The sequence below is a fragment of the Tyto alba genome, unplaced genomic scaffold, assembly GCF_018691265.1.
Source record: "Tyto alba isolate M040663 unplaced genomic scaffold, T.alba_DEE_v4.0 Super-Scaffold_12, whole genome shotgun sequence".
Lineage (NCBI taxonomy): Eukaryota > Metazoa > Chordata > Aves > Strigiformes > Tytonidae > Tyto > Tyto alba.
Genome location: NW_024881274.1, coordinates 1,070,832 through 1,082,945, shown reverse-complemented (window position 1 = coordinate 1,082,945; position 12,114 = coordinate 1,070,832).

Below are 12,114 nucleotides of genomic sequence, written 5' to 3'. Positions count from 1 at the left end.
TAAACCTTCCTGAACTGTCTTTCCATGTAATTTCACTCTCCATGTGTGTGAATGCTGTAAGGACTGGATGCCAGCAACTGGAGGGACCAGAGGGGGTGAAATGAGGTCAGTAACTGAAGTCAGATCAGAGTGAAGGTGATGCTGGGCCTGTGGTACCAGAACCTGGAGTGGACAAGGTTCCAGTGTCAGCAACTGATGTGGGACCACAGGTCACAGGCCCCATATGCCTGGGTGCCAACAGCTGGGGACCAGTGTATTTATATTTTCCCTAACTTGATGTGCATGTGTGTGGGCAATTGACTGGCAAACTTCAAGCTGGACTAGCAGGCAATTTGGACGCCCAGAGTCTGGACAGGGATGTTAGATGAGCAGAAGAGCTGTACTGCTATTTGAAGAATCCTCAAGTGTGGGCGTGCCTGTGATGCAAGTGTGTGAGTGTGCACATCTGTTTGCTAGCAACCATCAAGATGGACTAGCTGGAAAGTACATGGCACAGGTAAAAGAGCACAGGATCTGAGCAGAATCTTAGACAGACAGAGTGGCCATGATGATATTCAAGGCATCCATGAATGTACATGTGATTGTGAATCTAGAGGGGTGTGTGTGTGTGTGTGTGTGTGCTTTAGCTAGTGAACTTCAGCCATTATCAGCTGGAGAGGAGGAAGAGGACTTGTCTCTCTATATGTCTGAACCCAGAGAACTAAGCAGTACAGACTGGTGACAGTCTTCTTCACATTTTAACTCGGAGATACCCCAGTATTCTCCCCAGGGAACCCAGGCATGCATCCTTCCAGTCCCTCACGCCCTTCCCCAGCCTGCATGGTCCATTTCATTTAGTCAGGTGTCTGCACTGGAATGCACATGCCTGACTTCAGTGGAGTGTTTTCACTTCTCACCTCCCTCTTTTCAAATATCCACCCATTCCCTTACCATTCTTTTCTATGCCCCAGACATCAGTCTGCCTTTTGGGGAGCTCATGACCTCCTTAGGCTGTCTGTTGATTCTTCATGAGACATTCTTCCATCTGTCCCTTGGCTACATGCTCCCAGAAAATCTCCATCAAGAGCAGACTGGACAACCTTCTTCCACCTTCTTCTGGGATTTTGTACTCTTCCCCTTCCTCCAAGAAGGCTTTGAAGGTTTGGCCACTGGGGTGCAACAGGAAGAATGGGAGGTGTTAGGTTGTGTGGTAAAATCTCAGGCTGCACACACACAGAGGAATACAAAGAGATAACGGTGAGTGGGGAACCCAGACAATGTCCTCATTTGTCTAGTCCCAAGACCATCACAGGGGAGTGGTCAGTCCGTTAAATGCCCGTCTATGCAAGCTCAGAGGAGAATAGAGGCACAATGGCAGATGGGGGAACCCATAATAAGGTATTGAGAGGAATGGACACCATAGGCCACAGTGCCATTGTTTAGATGTGAGACCCATAAAGGTAAATTAGTGGGATTGACTCATATTGACGGGGATTGCTCGTTAGAAATATGGGACACATCAGGGGATGTGGGGTAAAAACATGTTGGGGTCGCTCAGGACTTAGTGTGGGATGTTTAGGAGAGGAACTAAAGGTGGGGAAAATGATTTGGAGATGAACAAATGTGGAAAAACAGAGGAATGAAGGGATAAAAAGGACCGGTTGCATGTAAAGAGGTGGATGGTTAGTAGAAACTTGTCTGATTGTGCCCTGATCTTAATAATTTCAGTATCTTTTATCTTCTAATTAAATTAATTTACTACTTATTTCCCAGAATAAGAAACTCTCTATTCTGTGTAAAGTGTGGAGATCTAGGTGCCAGCAATGGAGTGTGACCTTGGGTAAGAGGGCCCATATATCTGGGGTTTTCATGTCTGCTCGTGGATCCAAAGGCCAGTTACTGCGTAGGCTGTCTAAATCAAGCTACTCCAGTGGTCCACATTGTATATATGTATGAATATATTTCCCACTAAATGATCTTCTGATGAGCCAGAGAGAGGAACAGGGTCATAGAATCAGAGAACAGTTTGGATTGAAAGAGACCTTTAAAGGTCATCTAGTCCAAGTGCCCTGCAATGAGCAGGGACATTTTCAACTAGATCAGGTTGCACAGAGCCCTGTCCAAGCTGATCTTGAATGTTTTCAGGCATGGAGCATCTACCACTTCCCTGGGAAACCTGTTCCAGTGTTTCATCACCCTCACTGTAAAAAATGTATTCCTTACAGCTCGTCTGAATCTACCTTCTTTTAGTTTAAAACCATTACAACTTGTCCTATTGCAACAAGCCCTGCTAAAAAGTTTATCCCCATATGATGCCCTTAGTATGCTTTTGATTTCATATGGGTGCTGAGTGTGCCTGCCTGTGTTGAGCTGTGTGGTTTTCTTGCATATGTGTGTGTGTGTGTGTGTGCTTATTTGGAATACATTCTGAGCCTTCCTACTGGTTGGCTCTGGGCACAAGGAACTGTGGAAACATTTTTACAGGGCTACCAGATTTGATATCTCTTAACAGGAAGTGCTGTGGCTCTTCAAGGAATCTTAACCTTGTATGTCATGTTCAGCTTGGCCTTCAAGCTAAGCCAGAGGGAAACCTGATCACAGGGATTACTCCCCTACCTAGCACTGTTTGTCTTTGTGTCCCCCAACTGTATTTTTGTGGTCACTAGGACCACTTGATCTGACAAGTATGTCAGCAGGATAGGAGGAGTCATCCTGGAAAGGGTGACAGCTGGGACTTTCCTTTACCTCACCATTTTGGAGATTCTGCCCAAGAAGTAATGTTAACAATTCCACATTTTTCATTAGCTGGGATGCTTTCTGGTAGCAGAAATTACAAGTTAGACCTGATGACTGAGGCACTGTATCTAAGTTAGGTGTGGAAGAAGCATATTTTTCTTCCAGAAGCCACTTATTCCAGCCCCCAATCACATGAAAGGACTTATTAGTGGGTAGAGAACACGCTAGAGAAGATGTAGCATGAGGTCTCTATCTCTGCTTGGTCATGTGCAGTGCCTATCAGAGAGGTTTCTGTAGGTTGCTCTTTAAGGTGTATTTCCATGTGCTGGGTGAGGAGCAAAGGAGTGGGGATGTGTTTACTCAGTCTTATGGATAGTGGTGGAGGAATGGTCCAGGGTGATCAAATCAGACATCCTGAAGTTCCACATATGACTTTGTTTTCTGATGTTAAACAGGGACAGGACTGAATGAACAGTGTAGAAGCAACTGCAATGGGAACCTGAAGGAGGATGAGCCCTTGGAAACCTGTAAAAATTAAAGAAATCATGAGAGGCCCCACCAGAGGAGCTGACGCATCTCATCTGACCCAAGGTTGTAGAAAGCTATGTAATTACACTCTGAACTGGGTTGCTTCATTTAAATCCCTCTCTTTATCTGGGACAAAGCCGGATCTGGGCTAAAAAGAGCATGAGCAGAAACTTGTCTTTAAAGCTCATAAGAAATTAATGGCATCTGCTGCCCACTTGTTTGTTCATCCTTCCCCTGGGTCTAATATTGATGTTGAGTCAGTGCAGTTCACTGCACCACTGAAGAGATGTTAGACAGAAATGGATCCCCTTGGCACACACTAGCCCACCTAGAGTTCCTAGAGGATCAGCTTTTCTACAGTAGCATGAGGAGATTCAAGGCTCCCATTAATCAGGTTGCATGCAGTGATTTAAAGACATGTGTGCTATCCCCCCAGGGAGACCTAAAGGTTAGCACCACCCAGCCGTACCACTCTGGAAGTGTGGAATGTTTTTTACCACTCATTAAGACTTGGAAGGTAAGTCAGTCCTTTGTGGCTACTTGGGAGCTTTTCCAGTTTAGTTGGTTTGTTTGGGTTGGCAAGGGAGATGGAAAACAGCAGGATTTTAATAAGCTCTCAAGACAATGGCATTTCTTTCTGTCTTCTTTTGTCTGAGCCTTTGCCTTTTGTTTCTAGTAAAGACAACGCATTCTGATGTTGTAAATTCAGCAGATCAAGGTGTCTTCATGGGAGATGAAGTACTTACCTCTGGTGAGAATCCTCTGGGCCCATATATCTAGTGAATTTTTCACCCACCTTAAACTATAAGGATATAAGGCTATAAGGCTAAACTATAAGGCTATAAAGATAATCTAGGACAGAGGACAGGAAGTGTTGGTAAAGACAATGTGACCAAAATGTCCACTGATCTAGTTAAATGCATGTGTGCATGGCTTTCTTCATCAAATGATTAGAAGTGAACTCATTACCTGCCATAACAGCCTGTACAAGCACCTCCATTGCTGAACTTCACACCCATGTCCAAAGCACTCTAGGGAGAGAGAGGTGGCAGGGAGAGGATTTATGTGTGCAGGGGAGAAGTTGAGCAGGTTGCTCTAATCAGCTGCATCTGTCATGCAAAGCACAAGTAAATCACTCTCCCTTTAACCACATTGAGCCCTTGGACTTGACACAGGAGCTGCAGAAAGTGATTTTGTCATGTCCAATGTATCTCTGTTTTGGCTCTGGGCAGTCTAGACAGTGTGTCTTTGAGTGGAAGCCTTCTCAACAAAACCTGGATGTCTGCTGTGTATTTTCTTCTGCCTAGACCAGCTTTAATCTTTAAACTCTCTTTAGCACCACTGGGAGAAAAATTGATCCCTTATAAAATTAAGCACCTAGCAAATTGAAATACAAACCTCCAGGAGATATTGCCTCTAGCTCTGGCAGATAGCTGGGTGGGATTTCTCATCACTTCCTGTCAGAGTCCAACACTTTCTGACCATTTTGATTTAACAAAATGATACAGCAATGTACTGAAATCACAACACAAGCAAAATATATCTATTGCAATATGTAATTGGCTTACAACACAAAAGTGATTCCCTTTACCAATCTCTGTACACTCACTGTCATGATGTTGGGTGTCCCAGTTGCATTCATGGGTTGAACCAGTTAAAGTTCACTGCTCTCTTCAAAGTTCATTTGTTTGGTTGTTCAGTTTTTATACTTTGTGTTGGGCTGAGCCACATATAAGCTTCCCCCATGCTGACTGGTTCAGACAGATACTATTTCCTATTAATTACTTTTGGGAAGGCAGTCTATATAACCAGTTGACTGACTCAACTCATGTAGTGCTTTATCTAAAACAAAGGCCACCTTATGGTCCCCTTCGTGTTGAGAGAAGTTCAGTTTCCTTCAGTGTTATGGTCACTTCCTGCTTTCTCTTCTAAGCTTCATGAGCACATCACCCTTGGCTGTCTTCTCTGACCCTTCTTCCATAGTAAGGTTTCTTTGATTAGTCACAAGTGGAGGTGTCATCCTATAACGACCAAAGGGACATGGGACCATCAGGATTAAGTTTTAACCTGACATAATATGGCTGCAAGGTGGGTGAGAGGAACTTGCTGTGGACATGGTACTTTCTCTCCAACAGTGATGCCAAGGTGAATTTACACTGTTTTGAGGAACTTTTGGTTGGCAGAAGTTAGGAGAGAATTGTGTTTACTCACACTGAGGAACTTTGGAAAGATACTTTACTTCTTCTGGGAAGTCTTTCCCAGAGTTTTTGCTTCACTTTGTCATTTTTGAATTTGCAAATGAAAGGTTACAACAAAAAAGTTAAAATCATGTTAAAGGTGTTGACAAATTCATGTAGATCCAAGAAGTTCCACACTGACAGCTTGATGTAAAAGAACCCACTTGAGTCATACCAGACTCCAATGCAAGTGAGATAGAGTACTGTGTGTCATTGCATGAGAGGACAAGGCAGGAGTTTTTATCACAGAGGAAATGATTGATGACCTTTGGACTACAGAATGTCATCATGTCTGGATGTCAGAAAGGCCAGCAGAAAGAAAACCTCCTTGCCAGGAGCTGAAGGCCAGCTGAACAGAAAAGACACACTGAAACTGTTAGCATCATGTATCAGCTACATGAAGGTTCTCTGTTTAACCTCCCACACACACACCATGCACCCCCTCCACCACTTTGAGCTGTTCTACTTGTTGCAATATCTCTACTCCAGCACTGTAGAATCACCAGTGTGGCAGAAATTTGAACCTCTCTGTTACGGGTGATTCTCATTTTTGTGTCCAGAGTTCAGCTAGGATAGGGTTAATTTTCACAAGGAGCTGGGAGGGAGCACAGCCAGGACAGGTGACCCAGCCAGCCATCATGGGAGGGGCCGAGGGCCAGCTACTGGATCGAGAGCAATTGTGTTGTGCATCACTTGCTTTATGTATTAGTTTTATCAGTATTGTTGTTGTTATTGTTTTCTTCTCTCTTTGTGCTGTTCTATTAAACTGGCCTCAACCCACGTGGTTTTACCTTTTTTTTTTTATTCTCTCCAATTCAACTCCCCATCCCACTGAGGGGGAAGGATCATGCAAGTGGCTGCCTGGTGCTTTGTTACTGGATGGGCCTGAACCATGACATTGGACTAGTTTTTTGCTCTGTGTTCAGTGTTGGCCATTTCTCTTTGGTGGAGTAAAGAACTGGCCCTGGAGAGCAGCTGTGGTGGAAGGTAACAAAAGCAGCCATGATGACCTAAAGGAGTAATTAACTGGATTTTCTTTCCTGAAAGTGTTTGTAGTGAGGCCTACTGAGGTGACACACAAAGCTCAGTCTTTGTGCCAAGGTGGGAGTGAGTTGGGTCAGAAGAAGAAACAGGAGAAAGAGAATCAGAGGGAGGAAAAGACAATGAAACAAATGGAGAAAAGAGATGGTGTGTGTCTGTGAGAAACTGAAAGATGAATGAGTAGCTTCATTTGCACACAAAAGCAGGGTGAGAAAATTGTGGTCTGGTCCCAGTAGGACAATGATTCTCATTCTGTTTATGCTTGGTGAAAACCCAAAGATGTGAGGGAGACTTCTGGGTTACACGAGAAAAGGGCGTTTGAGAGGCCAAATAGAGAATATGTCACAATATGCAGTCACTACTCGCTAATGCTAAAATGCACTTTTCTGTCCCTTGTACATCTGTTAATGATTCTGTTAATGAGACAAATCTTTCCCTGTCCCTTTATGTTCATAACCTCGCAGGTGGCCTGTAAAGCAAGTGCAATAACTAAGAATTGCTTGAGATTTTGGAGGAAGTCTTTTCCAAGACTGAGCAGTCACTGAGAAGTGAAGTCAGAAGACATGAGCTTAGTCAACATGCTCACACCTTTTGTGTCTCTTTGACCACAGTTGGGGCTGGAGCTGGAAAAACATTGTGGCTGTAGGGAGCTTCAGGATCATCTTCCACATGGCCATGGGCAAGCATTCTTGTGTTACTTTCTGCCATGGATGGCTCATCTTCCACAGTGACTGACCCCTTAAGAGCAGAGTAAATTGCTGGTCACTTGTTCCCCCTGTCCAGAACCCAGGGCAGGAAGGGAGAGACTTGTTACCCCTAAGGCTTACCTCAGGAAACATAATTTCCTATGGGGTCAGGAGCCTTTTGGCTTCTTGATGTTGATGACCTGTTCACCCCTGAGAGGCAGAAATGCTCTGTGATAGGCTTAAGTTATGCTGGAGTGACTGGATGATCTCTGGAAGTGTCACAGGTCTGAATTCTGCCTGTGGAGTAATGCATGGGAGGTGATTTTTTTCCACACTAGGTAAGGGATTCAGTCTTCCCGTGGAACTATTCGTGGGACTGACTGTCTGTCCTCTTCTTGTTGTAGGGCTCTGCCTGCTTGCCCTACAGTAAGGGAAGGAAGCACTGAAGTCTTCATTTTTTATCTCTGCTTCTCTAAATATTGGATCATACACTTCAGGAAAGCAGAGGGGAATGGGGTTTGTGGTCTATGAACAATAGACCTCACCCTTTCTTGTGAGACTTTAGAATTTGATCAAGGCACTGTACCTCCTAACACCACTCGCTCTAACCACTAGGCCACAATTTTCTTTCATATATGGATCCTCAAATCCAACCCTTTGAACTGGAGCTCAACAGCCACCCCTCCTTATTGAAAACACAGGAGTTCGAACTGCAGTACTCCAATGTTCTCTAGACTGTGGGAATCTTGGCTTTGCTCAGATGTGGGTTTAAACAACAGAGCTGGATCCACAATGTGCATTTTTCTCCCCCTCCAGCACTCAGGAATGTAGGCTTTCTCCAGTTTCCAATTCTACAGAAAACAATGTCTTATTCTGCTTTGGCACGTCTCTGTCATGGCTAAAGAAAATGACTGCCCAGACAAAAGCAAGAGGGCCAAACAGTGGTAGGACAAATTTACTGTCTCTGTTGGCATCAGAGGGCCAAAATACCCTCACTGATGTAAATTATGGTAACCAGTTTATCTCACATGAAGGTCGGATTCTGCTTTGCTTGAGGAACAGGTGGTAGATCAGAGTAAAGATGACCTTACAGAGCTGTGACAAACATTTCCTGTCACAAAATGTGAGGCTCCTACAGCAACTGATTATGTACATGGTAATTTCAGAATGCATTAATTTTTGAATTGCTTAACTGGCTATGACCTTGTTGCAAGGTGAATCATCCCCAGGGCTAATTGGGAGGAACTAATAACACAAACCCATTGTGCCTCTTTGCCATAGTTCAAAACCTGGCGTGGACAACTCATAGTGTGTGGCTGAAAAGAGGAAGGAAGGCTCCAAGTGCCATCTCATCAGTTCTCCCAGGATCAGCTGGCTTTGCTCCTACACTGGTGCAGCCACCCATGCTCCAAGGTGTGGGTCATAGATTTTGCTTTGTCTGGGGAGAGAGGCTGACCCTAGTTATCTGGATGGGACACCACTGACCTGTTCTTCTTCCCTTGCTAGTAACAGTAGAGAAAATCCTGCTGAGAACCAGGAGTTCCAGGGCCAGCTCCCAGCCCCTCTGGGCACTGTTAGCATCTTACTGAATGTCCACTGCTACAAAATGAAAAGAGGAAGTGATGAGCCCTGCCTGACTGCTCCTAACTGAGGTGTTTTGCTGGGTTTACAGGGTTGTTACCTCCTAAAGGAGAGAAAGAAACTGCATTGGAGTTGAAGCTGCCAGGTCAGTTCCAGACAATCATCCAGACCACATCTACATGTAAGGAAAACCCATAAAACATGTAGAACAGCCCCTCTTGACTCAAGTATTCCTCAAGTTTGCAAATAATAATAATAATAATAATAAATGATTATATGAAACCTTTCAGCTCCCTTGTGAATGTAAACTCCTTGGAGAAAGAGGTGGAAGTCTGGAACCAGGCAGAGGTCGCGTGCAGGAAATTATGCTGCAGCAGTGGGTTGTGTGTCTGGGGCAAACCCAACTTGTCACAAGCTGCAAATGCTGAGGTGAGGAAATAGAAATGAAGCTGAGCTGATGAAGTTACTTCCAGCATTAATTACTGGCAAATACAATCTCTTCAGCATGCAAAAAATTGCTAATTAGCAGATGGAAATTTTTTATCAGCATTATCAGTGTATCATTTCACATCTATCTTAATGTAGTTACCTCCCTTCTCAACAGGTTTTCCTTTCTCCCCCTGTCAGCTTTGTTTGTAGCGTTTAGTCCCTGCTGCAGGGATCCTTGAGCAGCACTTTGAGGGGATGCATTTCAGCATGCCCTACAATTCCCTACAAGCAGTTCAGGAGCTCCCCTTCCTCAGGTAATTTACATCCTCTAATGTCTTGCTCTAGTGAAAATTTGGAAAGCTTCTGGCTACCCTTGGGCCATGTAGGCAACATTCCATCCTCTCTTCCTGCAATGTAACTGTCTCTCTTTCCTCTCCCACTCTACAGGAAAATGTGCCATACTTAAAGATCATCTTCTGTATCAGCCACTTCCCCAGCACAACTTGATGCAGAGCAAGAGGCACATTATTCCCCAAGAGCCTGTGGGGATGCTGTCATCCTGCAGGCCCCAGGGTCTTCAACAGAGCCCAGCACTTGTCAGAGTCCACATCCACAGGACCTGTTCTGAGTCTGCAAGGACATTTCTCAGGAAAGACAAAGTAGAGCTTCATGGCCACTGGCTCTGGAGAAAGCATCCTTAGCACCAAGGTACAGGTCCTGACAGGGCACTACTCAGCATGTCCCACTCCACCTTCTCTCTGGGAATCATGAAGGGTCACCATGTGCCAGAGCCTTCACTAACAGGTTTAGGAGGCTGAAGAAGCTGGACAGGCCACAGCCCCCATGTTGTGCTGGAATGACAGGCACAAGGATTTCAAGGACAGAAGTGTGTTCATACAGGCAAAAGATGTGGACTAAGTGCCAGAAAGGTCCCATGTAAGCAGATTATGCTGGCCTGGGCCCAGCTTGTACCTGTGCAATCCTCAGACAGACACCCAAAGGCTTCTGTGTGAGAGAGCATCTTATATTCTTCTTTATTCCTCCATCTATCCCTCCCATCTTGCTCCATCCCAGCTTGCCAAACAGGCATTTGTTGTTGCTTCCCCAGTTGAGTGGGCTGTGTTTCTGGGTTTTAATTTATTACTAGCTTGTTTGGCCTCCTGCCCACTCTGGGAAGTCTCTGGGAGTTCTCAGCATACAGTATTGATGTGTCTGGAGCTTTATTCTACCCCGAGGTGCTTTAGACCTTCCTTGTTAGGGTGGGATCCAGTTTCTCCTCACTTAAGTCCACAATTAACTTGTGTGCACGCATGTGTGTTTGCTTGTCCATGAGCACTATGAAGCAGCAGGTTCTGAAAGTTTCAACTGGACTCCTTATTTTCATCATGATCCCACCTACTGACATCACAAATAAATGGAAATAATTTCACAACCACAAATACACTGATTCGTGTTAAAACATTATCACATGCACATAGAAAGAGTGTACCTACACGCATGGTTATTTGGACACACATGTATGCATTGTTACAAGTATGTATACATTGATGTGTGTGCACAACTTACACACCTATATAAGTGAAAACACACAGAATGTGCCTGCACAAACATTTACATGTGTGAGCACAGAGGTATTGGATGTCTCTGGATGTTCACTTTCCCCATATTAGCTGTGTTTTGTATTTGTAGCTAGAACAGTGCTGATAACACACTAATGTTTTGACTACTGCTGGGCAGTGCTTGCAGAGTAGCAAGGATGACTCTCCAACTCCCTCTCCCAAAGGCCAGTAGCCTGAGGGTTGACAAGAGATTGGAAGGGGACATAGCCAGACCACCAGACCCAGACTTACCAAAAGGATATTTCATATCATATGACATCATGATCAACAATAAATGCAAGAGAAAAAAGAAGGGAGGGGGGTGGCATTTGTTATTAAAGTGTTTGTCTTCTGAAGCGACTGCTACACAAACTCTGGCCCTGCTTCCCAAGAGTGGCTGGACATCACCTGCCGATGGGAAGTAGACAATAGATCTTTTTGCTTTGATTTGCTTTTGTGAGAAGCCTTTGATTTTCTTCATTAAACTGCCTTTATCTTGGCCCATGAGGTTATCATCTTATTTTCTCCCCCCATCCCACTGAGGAAGGGGACTGAGGGAGAAGCTTGGTGGGGACCTGGTGAGCAGGCAAAGTCAACTCACCGCAGCCTTTTTGTTGGCTGTACCGAGGCTAGAGACAATGACCATTCTGAACTGAGAGTGCTATAGTTGTAGTAGTTACTAATTGACAGGCCTCTGTGCAGGTCAGGGACTTTGCTTGCTGCGATGCTTATGGCTTTATTTGGCTGAGCTTGGCACAAAGTAACAGAACCAAAGGCTATGCCTCTGCCCTGCCATTGATGCCCCTCCTGTGCTGGGGAAGCTGTCTTGTGGAGAGGATGAGGGAATACACCTCCCTCTTTCCATCCGGGATGGATGTTGGATCTTTTGTTGTGCAGGCTCCCAAGATACTTGTTTACGCTTAAGTGAGCTGTTTAACAGCTGTACTAATTAACACTGATGGCTTATTGTCAGGTTTGTGGAACCCTGTGTCATCCTGGTGTAAGAGGAGACAACTTTTGGATGAGGCAACAGTAAAACATGACCTGAGGTGGCCGGTCCCTGGGTAACAAGGTGTGTGGAAGGATTTGGGCAAGTGCCTAGGGCAGTTATCACCTCTCATAGCCTGGGATTTTACACTTGAATAGGCTAGCAACCCTGGTAGATTGATGCACCACCTGGTAGAAGGGTGTCTTTCACCCCAGTGAAAACTAGCAGCTTTTGGCACTCTACTGGGGCTTGACCTGTGCCTGTGAAGACATGATTCAGTTCTATCACAGGAATGTTGTTGACAGGCATCC